We start from the raw sequence: 16,361 nt of genomic DNA, 5'->3' as shown, positions 1-16,361 counted from the left end.
ACATCCATTCTCATTCCATTTACTCAATCAAGAAAATCAATGCGATTATAATTGTGCTAACTGAACAAGGTGAAGTGTTTACATCAGAAATACCTACGAGTAGCCATGGAAGTAGAGGTAATAGTACTATTGCATATACATCCTCTCCCATTAGAAGTAACTAATCCCTAGAAGCAGCGGGAACAATGAGGGCACTTTTCATAATCGGCAGCTTATCACAAAGGCAGAAACTTCAAAGGCAATTGAAGACGGATCATTGATGTGGCTCTTCCATGCCGTAGCAGTTGGGATGGTAATTAATAGTGTGTTCGAGTAATCCAATAAAATGATAGGAGGTTTGCGTGGAGTTGAGGCTGGGTAGAGTTGGGTCAGGTTACTGGGTTGCTAAGATCATTGGGAGGCACAGTGGCTCAGCTGGTAGAGCTGCGATCTCACGAGCGCACAAGATCCAGGTTCGATCCTGACCTTGTGTGCTGTCTGTGTGGAGTTTGCACATTCTTCTTGTGACCGTGTAGGCCTCCTCCAGTTTCCTTCCACATCCCAAAAATGAAGATCTCAGAGAAAACCCACGCGGTCACAAACTACGTACAGACAACACCCGGAGTGAAAATGTTTTTCTCATCTCGGTCCTAAAAGATTTCCCCCTTATCCTTAAACTGTGACCCCTTGTTCTGGACTTCCCCAACATCAGGAACAATCTTCCTGCATCTAGCCTGTCCAACCCCGTAAGAATTTTGTACGTTTCTATAAGATCCCCCCTCAATCTTCTAAATTCTAGCGAGTACAAGCCGAGTCTATCCATATTTTTTTCTTCATATGAAATTCCTGACATCCCAGGAATCAGTCCGGTGAACCTTCTCTGCACTCCCTCTATGGCAAGAATGTCTTTCCTCAGATTAGGAGACCAAAATTGTATGCAATACTCCAGGTGTGGTCTCACCAAGACCCTGTACAACTGCAGTAGGACCTCCCTGCTCCTATACTCAAATCCTTTTGCTATGAATGCTAACATACCATTCGCTTTCATCATCACTGCCTGCTACACCTGCATGCCTACTTTCAATGACTGCATCTCCCCTTTTCCTAATCTGCCACCATTCAGATAATAGTCTACTTTCCTGTTTTTGCCACTTTCGGCCTATTGTGTTTGTACTGGCTCTGGCAGAACAATTCCACGTTCCTTTCCCTAGATATTTCCTCTTAGCACTGTAAATTATTGCCAAGATAAAGCCAAAAGGGAAAAAAAGCCAGAAGGGAAAAAAAAAAACACTAAAAAAAGCCAGGGGCAAAAAGCCCCCAAAAGCCCAAAAAAGGCAAAAGGGGGAAAAAGCCAAATAATGCCAAAACAGGGGGGAAAAGGCAAAAGGAAAAAAAAAAGAGGGGGGGAGGGGGAAGCAAAAGGGAAAGAAAGGCAAAAAGGAGGGGGGGGGGGGGGAGGGGGGAATGGGCAAAAGGGAAAAAAAGGGGCAAAGGCAAAATGGAAAAAATGGCAAAAGGGAAAAAAAGCCAAAAGTCAGAAAAAGCCAAATGAAGCCTAATGAGAAAAAAGCCCAAAAAAGGGGGGAAAGCCACACAAAAAAAGTCAAAAGGGGGGAAAGCCAAAAAATAAAGCCAAAGGGGAAAAAAAGCCAAAAAGGAAAAAAAGCCCAATCCAAAAAAGGAGAAAAAAGCCCAACCTTCACAAACACACAGGCGCATATATACATTTTTTGATTAACTGATAGCAGGAAATAGTCTGAGGGTCTTGACCCAAAACCCCACCCCATCTCCCTAGAGATGCTGCCTGCCCCGCTGAGTTACTCCAGCATTATGTGCCTAACTTCAATTTAAACCAACATCTGCGGATCTTTCCTACACAATAATGTCTGTGCTCATTGCTCTAACTAATGGCTGTCTGAAGTAGGGCCTCGATCTGAAACGTTAAAAACGTCAGTAATTCCTTTTTTCCCCAGTGAAGATGTCTGACCCACTGAGCAGCTTTTTGTGTCTATCTTCAGTTTAAACCGGCATTTGCAGTTATTTCCACACATGATGGTTGTAAAGGTTGTGTCTGATGCAAACGATTTCTTCGGAAATAAGTAAAATGTGTGGGAGGAAAGGCTGTCAGTAAAACTATGCCCAGGCACCCCACATCCACTTACATTTCTGCTCTGAAGTTGCTCTTAGGCAGGGCCTCTCTGAACAGCAGAGTGAGAAAGAAAACAGCTGGACCAACACTGGAGAATAGAAGTGATCAAGAAGGAACTGCAGATGCTGGAAAATCGAAGATACACAAAAAAGCTGGGGAAACTCAGCAGGTGCAGCAGCATCTATGGAGCGAAGGAAATAGCAACGTTTCGGGCCGAAACCCTTCTTCAGTCTGAAGAAGGGTTTCGGCCCGCAAACGTTGCTATTTCTCCAGATTTTTCGCACTGAGTTTCTCCAGATTTTTTGTGTACACTGGAGAATAGAACGCAGCCCTGAATTAGGTACAGCTGGATTTTTTTATCCACCATTCTACCATCTGTGTTTTTCTCTGAGATCTTCAGTTTCCTCCCACGCTCCAAAGACATACAGGTTTGTAAGTGAATTGGCTTGGTAAATTGTCCCTAGTGTTAATGTGTGGGTATCGCTGGTCAGCAGACCCGGTGGGCCAAAGGGCCTGTTTCCACGCTGTATCTCTAAACTAAACTAAAAACTAATGTACATTTAATAGGAAGATGAGGAGACATTTCTTTAGTCAGAGGGTGGTGAATCTGTGGAATTATTTGCCCCAGAAGGCTATGGAGGGTGTGAGTGGATATTTGGAGAAAAGGCAGGAATGGGGTACTGATTGGGGATGATCAGCCATGATCACGTTGAATGGGGGTGCTGGCTCGAAGGGCCGAATGGCCTACTCCTGCATCTATTGTCTATTTTTAAGGCAGAGATAGATAGATTCTTGGTTAGTACAGGTGTCAGAGGTTATGGGGAGAAGGCAGGAGTTTGGGGTTAGGAAGGAGAGATAGATCAGCCATGATTGAATGGCCGAGTAGAGTTGAAGGGCCAAACAGCCTCATTCTACTCCTATTCCTTGACAGTCACAACCTCAGACTAAAAATGTACAGTTTCAAAGATATTGATAGCATTTCTAAATATTCCCCATTTATCACAAAACAATGGCACAATCTCAAATATTTTGGGAGGTGGACTTGAACTAGAAAGTGAATCGCAAAGTGAATTGGATTCCAAGTTATGGAATGAAACAGTACAAATCTTGGCTGCTTTCCCAAGGGATTTCAAGGCAGCCGTAGACTTGCTAAAGTGAACAAAATGGACTAATTAAGCAGGCAATAAATGAAGGCAAGTTGTAATGGAGTGGCCTTTTGGGACTGAGAGTTTGTAGATGACACTAATGTGTGTGGTATAATAGTGACGATTGTTATCAAAAATGATAGCTGGATCTAAATCAGTTGGGCAAATGGTCTGAGCAATAGTTAATGGAGTTTAATCTTAAAGCACACGGTATTGGGGGTTCAGTATTGATGTGGATAGAGAACTGGCTGGCAGACAGGAAGCAGAGAGTAGGAGTAAACAGGTCCTTTTCACAATGGTAGGCAGTGACTAGTGGAGTACCGCAAGGCTCAGTGCTGGGACCTCAGCTATTTACAATATATATCAATGATTTTGACGAGGGAATTGAATGCAACATCTCCAAGTTTGCGGATGACACAAAGCTGGGGGGCAGTGTTTGCTGTGAGGAGGATGCTAGGAGGCTGCAAGGTGACTTGGATAGGCTGGGTGAGTGGGCAGATGCATGGCAGATGCAGTATAATGTGGATAAATGTGAGGTTATCCACTTTGGTGGCAAAAACAGGAAAGTAGACTATTATCTGAATGGTGGCCGATTAGGAAAAAGGGAGATGCAACGAGACCTGGGTGTCATGGTACACCAGTTCATTGGTTATATTTAAGAGGGAGTTAGATGTGGCCCTTGTGGCTAAGGGGATCAGGGGGTATGGAGAGAAGGCAGGTACAGGATACCGAGTTGGATGATTAGCCATGAACATAATGAATGGCGGTGCAGGCTCGAAGGGCCGAATGGCCTACTCCTGCACCTACTTTCTAGGTTTCTAATCTAGAAAAGTGCATGGTGTTAAATTTTTTGAAGATATTTGAGGATATGGTTGGTTAAATGGACAATGGCAGTGGTACATTTAGAACTTCAGAAGGTATGTGATTAGTATAGTATACTGCTGGCTATTGAGAAATGGCTGACTGGCAGAAACCAAGGATTGGGAATAATTAGGTGGGTAACACAGGAACCCTGATTATTCAGTCTTCTTCAACTTGTTGGATGAGGAAGCCAAATATCACATTTCCAATTTTACTGATGATACAAAACTTGGGAAATGTTTGAGCAGTGAGAAGGATGTAAAGAGGTTTTAAAGGGATAGAAACAAGCTGTGGACCAGATCATAACAGAAGGAATATAATATGGCAATGTGAAGTCATCTACTGCAGCTCACAAAACAAATTTAAATTGCTTTATTGTTGTGTGCACTGAGATACATGGAAAGCTTTTGTTTGCAAGCTATGCAATTAAATCAGGTAATACTGTACATAAATACAATTAAGCCATACACAAGCACAATTGGTGGAGAGAGGAGAAACATGCATAGTGCAGCATACAATTTCTCAACATTGTAGCATAATCGTTTATGAGGAAAAAGTCCAATGTTCACAATGATGTTGGTTGGAAATTAGGAAATGTATCCTAGTTTTTGGAAGGACCGTTCAGATTTCAAATAACAGGGGAAGAAGCTGTTCCCGAGTCTGAAGGTACATGCTTTCAAGCTTTTATATCCTCTTTGTGGTGGCAACAAGGAAAAGTGGACATGACAAGGGTGGAAAAGGTCTTTGATTATGTTGGCTGTTTTCCCCAAGGGAGTGAAGTGTAGATGTAATCAATGGTGGGAAGTCTGGTCTGTGTGCTGGAGTGATCCACAACTCTGCAATTTCTTGTGGTCTTGGGCAAAGCTGTTCCCAAACCAAGTTGTGATACAACCTGGCAGTAGCTTTTCTACAGTTCAACTGTAGAAGTTGGTACGAGTCTTTAAATTAATATCAAATATCCTTGTCTTCTGAGGAAGTAGAAACGATAGTATGCTTTTTTGGTGATGATGGAATTCAGTGGCTCATATTATTTCCTTAATCTAAATCCATTCTGTGCTTTAACCCAATAATGCGGGTTCAATGTCAATGTACAAATTGGAAGTCTGGACCATTGTCCTGGTGATTCCGGCTACTATCATCATAATGAGCTTCCCCTTTGGTACTGCAGACTGTGGTGATCTGGAGGATGAAGCATACCACCGCCATCTTGCTGGAGGGAGCAATAAGAAGCAGGATCCATCCATTACTTTCTGAAAACTTGAGGTTATTTTCAACATGGCATCCATCTCTAATGGTTAGGGCAGTGCCTCATACTCTGGATCGAACCCAGCTGTAAAAGATAGAATAGTTTATGGGCCATTGTTTAGAAAGTGAACCAAAAATGTCACACATGAAATTAATACATTAAAAAATTATTGTAAGATTAATCTTATTCATTGCTATTTTCCTACCTACAGAACTATAATGCATCTGCTAAAGATATAAACATTCTAGCTTTTTAAAATTCACAGGGTTTGTAAGATAAAACCGAGTTATGAAAAAAATGTTTCCGTGTGAGGTTGACCAGTCATACTTGACCTCTGACCCTAGACAAACATTGTCAGCATAACATAAAAAATTCTCTTGATAACTTCGAAATAAATATGACCAAGATGCCCCATCTAAACTAGTCCAATTTGCTTGCATTTATCCCATATCCCTCTAAACCTTTCCAATGCATGTACCTGTCCACATATCTTTTAAACCATAAGTAGGTGAGAGGGGAAAAATTAATAGGGAACTGAGGGGCTAATTTTTCCACTTAGAGAGTGGATGGTATAAAGAACGAGCTGCCAGAGAAAGTATTTGAGGGACAATAACAATATTTCAAAGATACTTGTGGACAGGCTTTCAAGAGAGAGCTAGATAGGGCTCTTAAAAATAGCGGAGTCAGGGGATATGGGGCGAAAGCAGGAACGGGGTACTGATTGGGGATGATCAGCCATGATCACATTGAATGGCTCAAAGGGCCAAATGGCCTACTCCTGCGCCTATTGTCTATTGTCCATGGATAGATAAGATTTAGAGGGATATGAACCAAATGCAAATAATGAGACTAGTTTAGATGGGTCATCTTAGTTGACAGGGTAAAGTTGGGCCTATTTCTGTGCTGCATGACTATTTAGAAAGTATTGTTAGCTGGTGCACAATTATAAACGTAATAGATTATTGCTATGGAAAGACACTCTGGCACCATCTAGTGTCAAAAGATGCACAAAATCAAGGAGTTGCTGGTCTGTTCTGGTCTTGCTCAAGTGAAATATCAGATGCAGCCAGTTAAATAACTCTGTTCGGTTCCTAAAGTCATGCGTTCATTAAGCACAAATCTACTGAAGCAACAGATTTCATGAAAGACATCTCAAAAGATTACAGATTGTTCTTTAATCAACATTCATTATGATGTTTCTCTCTTCAGTGATGTTTCCTGATGGGCTGAATTTTCCAGCATTTTGTTTTTTTATTTCCAACATTTGCCATTTTTTGTTCAAATTTACCTCTAATATCCCCTGCTAGTGCTAGACTAACAGACTGAAGATGGGTCACAACCCACAATGTTGGCTGATCATAGAGGTTTGCATGACCCATTGAGCAACACATTTTGTCTATTGATCAAGATTCCAGCATCTGCAGATTCCCGTGGCACTAAATTACCGTGTAGTTTCTTGACATTTAATGATTGGGGCCAGCAAAAAATATAGACCTTTGATGCTTGCAACTTGCATTTATGTAATTGAGATCTTCAAGAAAATGTCAGCTTGTGTACAATTGATTCACACAAACCATATTGTGTTAAGTTGTGTGATACCTACTACCCAGCCTGAATCTGAACTTCCAGCCCGAACTTTGCATCTTTTGTGACGAAGCACTACAAATAAATAAATAGGACATCCAGACAAAATAAATGTAAATGGCAGGCTTGGGGAATACATTTTTTCTGGTGATTTTTAAAAGACGGTCAGTGAGGAATAAATTACTCTTTTTGGTTGTTCTTACCAGAGGCTTTGTTGGAATGAGTGAGGGAACATTGCAGATGCTCTGGATCTCCTCGGGCAAGACGGCAACTGTCAGTGTGCAGATTGGCCAGGTTAAGCTCATTGGTCCACAGAAGGTCCATGATAGCCAAGATCTGAGAGCATGGGTCCATCAATCTTTAATAAAGAAAAACATTTAAAAACAAAATCAACAGTAAAGGCATCTAAATTAAACATTTTTTTAATTGAAAATCTCTTTTTGAATGTATATGTTAACACTTACATAGACGACTGGTGACTTCTGCTTGCCCAAGACAGCAAAGGAGGGTTGAGGAGGAAGGTTACTGGGAGTTGATGTCCTCCGTATTCGTTGGTGAAATCGAAGATAGAGACAGAGGCAAGGGCACAAGAGAATCAGTGAATTAGTTTAGTTTAGAGATACAGTGCAAAAACAGGCCCTTCGGCTCACCGAGTCTATACCGTACAGCGATCCCCGCACATTAACACTATCACTATCACGCACAGTAGAAGCAATTTATAATTTTTACCGTACCCAATTAACCTACAAACCTGTACGCCTTGAGTGTGGGAGTTAACCAAAGATCTCAGAGAAAACCGACACAGGTCACGGGGAGAACGAACAAATTCCATAGCGAGCACCCGTAGTCAGGATCGAACCCGGTATCTCTGGTGCTGTAAGGCAGCAACTCTACACTGCGCCACCGTTCCGCCCTTGGTTGAGGCAGCAGTTGGCTGAGGTCTGGAGATGCCAGATGTCGACAGTCCCCCTTAGTTCTCGGCGGTTCTCCCACGCAGGGTCCTCCTTCCTTCTCCGCAGCGAGTCTTCTTTGATTTTCCCTCTTGGCGGTCCCCTAATGCCGGATTCTCCTTTGTTATCGGCGGAGCATCTGACCTCCGGCACCCACCGCCAACCCTACTCCACTTCGACCGCCGGCTCAACCTTCTTGCCGACTGCTGACACGACCTCCTCGCAAACTACCAGGCCAAATTCTATCGTCGCCGGGTCCACTCTTGAGGGCTCCGTAGCTCCGACCCAGAGTTCGGTCACAGGGATGCGTCAACCAGCTTTTCCCACCGCTCGTGTCTTCCTGGGAGGCGTCTGTTCTGTTCTGTTTCTTGTCTGTTATGATGCCTTAGGTTTCCCAGAAACGAGCTGTGTCCTGGGATTTTTCTGTCCTGCTAGCAGTGTCCTCCCAGAGCATGTCAGGATCCTGGACATCTTTCTTTTGGCCAAGTCCTTGTGGTGAATCGAATAGTATTGCACAGTGGAGACCAGCCTACTTCACCAATGACTATCTCCATCCCCTTCTGGTCTGTGGTGATGCTTTAGTTTCCCCAGAGAAGAGAAGTGTCAGGGCTCTATTGCTTCTGCATGTTCATGGCTGGGCCTTTTCCTCCTACTTTTAATCGGTGTTGACTTGGTTGCGCCTCTATCCTCTGGCAAGTAGAGGCTTCATTCCCAGACTCCTTGGCTTTCAGGTGCACATTTCTTCTGGCAAGGGGTGTGAACCTGGAAGTTTGGACATCCTGCAATGTTGGAGTTAAATTTCAAGTATCTATTTTCTTGCAAGTGCTGCAGCTAGGGAGAGATTATTGGGTTGAAAGCAGGGATAGTTTAGAAAACCTTTCTTCAGGGGATCCATTAGGTTCCACATCTCTGGTTTCTCAGACAAACTATTATAACCTTCTTAACCTTCTGACAGATTTATCATTAGACCTTGGTAAAGAAGCAGATTATAGCTATTGGAGAGATATTGCACCCATCCCCTATCATTATATGGATTAATCAATACATGTTATGTTCACATCACACAAGAACAAGCCTGCAAGCTATCATGGTCACCATTCCTCACTTTGCGTTGTGGCTAAATACCAAAAACTTTCTCCCCAGCCTGAAGATAAAATGCTGGTCTGAACTTCACATGAAGGCTACATATGTAAGCAAATAAAGTAATAAGGCATCCAGACTAAAAATGCAAAATGCAGCTCTTTATGGTGCCTCTTAAAAGACTCTCAGCAGCCCAAGGACTGGTCTTTCAAGGTTCAAGAACAGAATCTCCCCGTCAACCATCAGGTTCTAGACCCACATTACACCAGCAACACACTCCTTCTAAACCACAGACTGCATCACAATGGCTGCTCCACAAAGATTGTTTTTGTATTATCATGGTCTACTTTCCTATAACTAATAATAACATAATGAGACAAGATATCCATTTGATTGCTGTAATGGATATCAACGCCAATATAACAATTTCTTTATTTGTTAATGCATAACATGTGCTTTATTTTGACCAGTTGAATTGGTGAGGGCTCCGTTCATTGGTAAAAAGATGTGTCATTCCCAGAGATTCTATCTTGCCAGCAGAATCCTCTCCGAACTGGTTAGGCTGTTTGACATCTTTCTACTGACTTTGGCCTTATGGTGAATATAATGACACTGCAATGAGACCAGCTTGATTTTCAATCGCCGTTAGCTCCAGCTACTTCTGGTCAGTTGTGATGACTTGGTTTTCCCAGTGACAATCCATGGTAGGCTTCTGATGCTGCTGTTCCTCCCCTGTATGTTCCTTCCTCATTTTGTCCAGTGTTGACTTGGTAGTGTTTTCTGTCCTGTGACAAGGATGGGCTTCATTACCAGATATACCTTGGCTTTCAGTTCTCGCATTCTGCAATTGCCATAACTACCAATGGCACTTGCTCCTCTTCATCTTCTCTCCGACCTCTGGCACCCGAGGGCCCGTCTTCGTCCAACCTCCGGAACACATTGCAGACCCGTCTTCAGCTGCCGAATCTTCTCACACCTTGCTCTCTTTAACATCCTCACTTGTGTTTCCCAACAACAAACAGCATCAGTTATGATGCTCATGAACTCCTGCTTGGTCCTGGCTGGGCCGTTTCCTCCTCGTCATCACTGGTGCTTTCTTTTCTTCAGTGTTGAATTGGTGACGATTCCATCATCTGTCAAAAAGATGCATCATTCCTGGAAATTCTGCCTTGCTAGCAGAGCCCTTCCAGAGCTGGTCAGGATATTTGACATCTTTCTTTTGGCTTTGTCCTGATGGTCGCTTGGGTGACGAAAGAAAGTCATTTGTCGTAACTATCTTTGCTTCTTGCTCCTTTTCTTCATCTTCTCTCCAGCATCCACCGCAGGTCCGTCAAACATCCGGCACCCATCGTGGGCCCGTCTTCAGCTGCCGAATCTTCTCTTGGACAGCACACCTTGCTCTCTTTAACATACTCGCTTGTGTTTCCCCACCAACAAACAGTGTCAGTTCTGATGCTCATGATCTCCTCTTTGGTTCTGGCTGGGTCTTTTCCTCCTCGTCATCACTGGTGCTTTCTTTTCTTCAGTGTTGAATTGGTGATGGCTCCATCTTCAGTCAAAGATGCATCATTCCTGGAGATTCTGCCTTGCTAGCAGAGTCCTCCCAGAGCTGGTCAGGCTATTTGACATCTTTCTTCAGGCTTTGCCCTTCTGGTGAATCCAATGAAACTGCAAAGAAGAGTCCAGCTTGGTTCTCAATCGTTGTTAGCTCCAGCTACTTCTGGTCAGTTGTGATGCCTTGGTTTTCCCAGAGAAAATCCGTTGTAGGATTCTGATGCTCCTGTTCCTCCCGTGTATGTTCCTCATTTTGTCCAGTGTTGACTTGAGTGCGAGTTCTGTCCTGTGACAAAGATAGACTTTATTACCAGATATCCCTTGGGTTTCAGGTGTAGCTTTCTGCATTTGCCATAACTACCATTGGCAGTTGCTCCTTTTCGTCTTCTCTTCGACATCTGGAACCCACCGAGGGCCAGTCTTCAGCTGTCGAGTCCTCGCTGTGACGGCTCCGTCCATCTTCCTCGCTCCCTGAGGGCCCAGCTCACTCTCTTTATCCGTCTCGCTTGGGTGAAGAAATTGGGTCATGTCATAACTATCTTTGCCACTTGCTCCTCTTCTTCAACTTCTTTCCGGTACCCATCACGGGGCAAGTCCAATCTCCGGCACCCACCGTGGGCCCATCTTCAGAATACTCTGTTGGAGGGCTCACCTTGATCTCTTTAACATCTTCGCTTGTGTTTCCCACCAACAAGCAGCGTCAATTATGATGCTCATGTTCTCCTGTTTGGGCCTGGCTGGGTCTTTTCCTCCTCGTCATCAGTGATGCTTTCTTTTGTTCAGTGTTGAATTGGTGATGGCTCCATCTTCAGTCAAAGATACATCATTCCTGGAGATTCTGTCTTGCTAGTAGAGTCCTCCCAGAGCTGGTCAGGCTAGTTGACATCTTTCTTCTGGCTTTGCCCTTATGGTGAATCCAATGACACTGCAAAGAGGAGACCAGCTTGGTCAATCATCATTAGCTCCAGCTATTTCTGGTCAGTTGTGATGCCTTGTTTTTCACCAGTGACAATCCATGGTAGAGTTCTGATGCTCCTGTTCCTCCCATGTATGTTCCTTCCACATTTTGTCCAGTGTTGATTTGGGTGTGGGTTCTGTCCTGTGACAAGGATAGGCTTCATTACCAGAGATTTCTTGACTTTCAGGTGTCCAATTCTGCATTTGTCGTAACTACCATTGGCAGTTGCTCCTCTTCATCCTCCGGCACCCACCAAGGGCCCGCCTTCATCCAACCTCCGGCAACCACCGTGGGCCCGTCTTCAGCTGCCGTATCTTCTCTTGGACAACACACCTTGCTCTCTTTAACATCCTCGCTTTTGTTTCCCACCAACAAGCAGCGCCAGTTATGATGCTCATGCTCTCCCGTTTGCTCCTGACCTGGTCTTTTCCTCCTCCTCGTCATCACTGGTGGTTTCTCATATTCAGTGTTGAATTGGTGATGGCACCATCTTCAGTCAAAAAGATGCATCATTCCTGGAGATTCCTGGTGTCCTTCCAGAGTTAGTCATGCTATTTGACATCTTTCTTCTGGTTTTGCCCTGATTGCGAATCCAATGATACTGCAAAGAGTCCAGCTTGGTTCTCAATAGGCTTAAGCTCCAGCTAATTCTGCTCAGTTGTGATGCCTTGGTTTTCAAAGAGACAATCCGTGGTAGGGTTCTGATGCTGCTGTTCCTCAATGTATGTTCCTTCTTTCTTTTTTCCAGTGTTGACTTGTGTGTGGGCTCTGTCCTGTGACAAAGCTAGGCTTCATTACCAGAGATCCCTTGGCTTTCAGGTGTCGCGTTCTGCATTTGACGTAACTATCTTTGCTTCTTGCTCCTCTTCTTCATCTTCTGTCCGGCATCACCGCGGTAAGGCCCAACCTCCGGCACCCACCGTGGGCCCGTCTTCAGCTGCCAAATCTTCTCCTGGACGACACAACTTGCTCTCTTCAACATCCTTGCCTGTGTTTCCCACCAACAAGCAGCTTCAGTTAGGAAGCTCATGATCACCTGTTTTGTCCTGGATGGGTCTTTTCGTCCACGTCATCACTGGTATTTTCTTTTGTTCAGTGTTAAATTGCTGATGGCTCCATCTTCAGTCAAAGATGCATCATTCCTGGAGATTCTGCCCTGCTAGCAGAATCCTCCCCGAGCTGGTCAGGCTATTTGACATCTTTCTTCTGGTTTTGCCCTTCTGGTGAATCCAATGACACTGCAAAAAGGAGTCCAGCTTGGTTCTCAATCATCGTTAGCTCCAGCTACTTCTGGTGAGTTGCGATGCCTTGGTTTTCCCAGACAATCTGTAGTAGGATTTTGATGCTCCTGTTCCTCCCATGAATTTTCCTCATTTTGTCCAGTGTTGACTTGGATGTGGGTTCTGTCATGTGACAAAGATAGGCGTGGTAGGGTTCTGATGCTCCTGTTCCTCAATGTATGGTCCTTCTTTCTTTTGTCGAGTGTTGATTTGGGTGTGGGTTCTGTCCTGTGACAAAAGATAGCCTTCATTACCAGAGATCCCTTGTCTTTCAGGTGTCGCGTTCGGCATTTCTCGTAACTACTATTGGCACGTGCTCTTCTTCGTCTTCTCTCCGACCAATGGCACTCACCGAGGGCCCATCTTCATCCAACCAATGGAACCCACCATGGGCCCATCTTCAGTTTCTGAGTCCTCTCTTGGCTGGCTCTATCCATCTTCCTCGCTCCATGAGGGCCCAGCTCATTCTCTTTAACATTCTTGCTTGGGTGATGAAAGTGGGTCATTTGTCGTAACTATCTTTGCTTCTCTCCAGCACACACCGCGGGCCCTTCTTCAGCTGTCGAATCCACTTGGATGGCACACCTTACTCTCTTTAACATTCTTGCTTGTGTTTCTCCACCAACAAACAGCGTCAGTTGTGATGCCCATGATCTCCTGTTTTGGCCTGGCTGGGTCTTTTCCTCCTCGTCATCACTGGTGGTTTCTTTTGTTCAGTGTTGAATTGGTGATGGCACTATCTTCAAGCAAATAGATGCTTTATTCCTGGAGATTCTGCCTTGCTAGCAGAGCCCTTTCAGAGCTGGTCAGGCTATTTGACATCTTTCTTCTGGCTTTGCCCTGATGTTGAATCCAATGACACTGCAAAGAAGAGTCCAGCTTGGTTCCCCATCGACGTTAGCTCCAGCTGCTTATGTTTAGTTGTGAAGCCTTGGTTTTCCCAGAGACAATCTGTGGTAGGGTTCTGACGTTGCTGTTCCTCCCATGTGTGTTTTCTGCTTGGTCATTTCCTCCTCCTTTTGTCTAGTGTTGACTTGGATGTGGTGTTTGTCCTCTGACAAGGATAGGCTTGATTACCAGAGATCCCTTAGCTTTCAGGTGTCACTTTCAGCGTTTGTTGTACTTACCGTTGCAACATGCTCCTCTTCTTTAACTTCTCTATGACACCCACTGTGGGCCCGTCAGCAACCCGACAATCGTTCTTTCCAGATTCAAGATCTTCCCATCAACCATCAGATTTGTGAACCACATTGCACCACCAACACATTTCAGAACCGAAAGCACATTTCTACTCACTTTTGCGTTATGTTCATTATTTGTATCGTCTTCATCAAAATAGCCAATTAAACAGATGGCTCCATCTTCAGTCAAACTGAAGCATCATTCCTGGAGATTCTGCCTTGCTAGCAGAGTCCTCCCCGAGCTGGTCAGGCTATTTGACATCTTTCTTCAGGCTTTGCCCTTCTGGTGAATCCAATGACGATGCAAAAAGGAGTCCAGCTTGGTTCTCAATCGTCGTTAGCTCAAGCTACTTCTGGTGAGTTGCGATGCCTTGGTTTTCCCAGAGACAATCTGTAGTAGGATTTTGATGCTCCTGTTCCTCCCATGTATGTTCCTCATTTTGTCCAGTGTTGACTTAGGTGTGGGTTCTGTCCTGTGACAAAGATTGACTTCATTACCAGCGATCCTTTGGTTTTCAGATGTTGCTTTCTGCATTTGACATAACTACCATTCGCGCTCGCTCTTCTTCGTCTTCTCTTTGACCTCTGGAACCCACCGAGGGCCCGTCCTCAGCTGTCAAGTCCTCGCTGTGATGGCTCCGTCCGTCTTCCTCGCTACCTGAGGGCACAGCTCACTCTCTTAATCCATGATGATGAAATTGGGTAATTTGTCATAACTATCTTTGCCACTTGCTCCTCTTCTTCGTCGTCTTTCTGGTACCCATCACGGGGCAAGTCCAATCTCCGCACCCACCGCGGGCCCATCTTCAGCTGCCAAATACTCTCTTGGAGGGCACACCTTGATCTCTTCACCATCTTCGCTTGTGTTTCCCACCAACACGCAGCGTCAATTATGATGCTCATGTTCTCCTGTTTGGGCCTGGCTGGGTCTTTTCCTCCTCGTCATCACTGGTGCTTTCTTTTGTTCAGTGTTGAATTGGTGATGGCTCCATCTTCAGTCAAAGATACATCATTCCTGGAGATTCTGCCTTGCTAGTAGAGTCCTCCCAGAGCTGGTCAGGCTAGTTGACATCTTTCTTCTGGCTTTGCCCTAAAGGTGAATCCAATGACACTGCAAAGAGGAGACCAGCTTGGTTCTCAATCGGCATAAGCTCCAGCTACTTCTGGTCAGTTGTGATGCCTTGGTTTTCCAAAGAGACAATCCATGGTAGAGTTCTGATGCTCCTCATTGTATGTTCCTTCTTTCTTTTGTCCAGTTTTGACTTGTGTGTGAGTTCTGTCCTGTGACAAAGATAGGCTTCATTACCAGAGATCCCTTGGCTTTCAGGTGTCGTGTTCTGCATTTGACATAACTATCATTGGCACTTGCTCATATTCACCTTCTCCGACCTCCGGCACCCGTCTTCAGCTGCCGAGTCCTCTCTTGGGTGGCTGCATCCGTCTTCCTCGCTCCCCGAGCGCCCAGCTCACTCTCTTTACCCGCCTTGCTTGGGTGACGAAAGTGGGTCATTTGTCGTAACTATCTTTGCTTCTTGCTCCTCTTCTTCATCTTCTGTCCGGCATCACCGCGGTAAGGCCCAACCTCCGGCACCCACCGCGGGCCCGTCTTCAGCTGCCAAATCCTCCCTTGTACGACACAACTTGTTCTCTTCAACGTCCTTGCCTGTGTTTCCCACCAACAAGCAGCTCATGATCTCCTGTTTGGTCCTGGATGGGTCTTTTCGTCCTCGTCATCACTGGTATTTTCTTTTGTTCAGTGTTAAATTGCTGATGGCTCCATCTTCAGTCAAAGATGCATCATTCCTGGAGATTCTGCCTTGCTAGCAGAATCCTCCCAGAGCTGGTCAGGCTAGTTGACATCTTTCTTCTGGCTTTGCCCTTCTGGTGAATCCAATGACGATGCAAAAAGGAGTCCAGCTTGGTTCTCAATCGTCGTTAGCTCCAGCTACTACTGGTCAGTTGCGATGCCTTGGTTTTCCCAGAGACAATCTGTGGTAGGGTTCTGATGCTCGTGTTCCTCCCATATATGTTCCTCATTTTGTCCAGTGTTGACTTGGGTGTGGGTTCTGTCCTGTGACAAAGATTGACTTCATTACCAGCGATCCCTTGGATTTCAGATGTTGCTTTCTGTATTAGACATAACTACCATTGGCAGATGCTCCTCTTCATCTTCTCTCCGTCCTCCGGCACCCACTGAGGACTCGTCTTGGTCCAACCTCCGGAACCCACTGCGGGCCAGTCTTCAGCTGCCGAATCCTCTCTTGGACGGCATACCTTGCTCTCTTTAACTCCTCACTTGTGTTTCCCACCAACAAGCAGTGTCAGTTATGATGCTCATGCGTTCCTGTTATGTCCTGGCTGGGTATTTTCCTTCTCATCATCACTGGTGCTTTC

At 44.9% G+C, this 16,361-nt stretch overlaps 1 long non-coding RNA gene across 1 annotated transcript; it reads right to left on the bottom strand.

Annotated features, from left to right (window-relative positions):
- Window positions 1-3,232: 3,232 nt before the first annotated feature.
- Window positions 3,233-13,818, bottom strand: LOC129696280 (uncharacterized). The gene is made up of 3 exons (XR_008723301.1): window positions 7,429-13,818; window positions 7,168-7,322; window positions 3,233-5,464 (listed from the first exon to the last, which is right to left on the bottom strand). It is a non-coding gene; the product is annotated as an uncharacterized LOC129696280 (long non-coding RNA).
- Between the last annotated feature and the right edge of the window lie 2,543 nt (window positions 13,819-16,361).

The sequence above is a fragment of the Leucoraja erinacea genome, chromosome 4 (assembly GCF_028641065.1).
Source record: "Leucoraja erinacea ecotype New England chromosome 4, Leri_hhj_1, whole genome shotgun sequence".
In the NCBI taxonomy this organism is placed as follows: domain Eukaryota; kingdom Metazoa; phylum Chordata; class Chondrichthyes; order Rajiformes; family Rajidae; genus Leucoraja; species Leucoraja erinaceus.
Note: the sequence above shows the minus strand (reverse complement) of the source record. Positions and strands in the feature narration are given on the sequence as shown.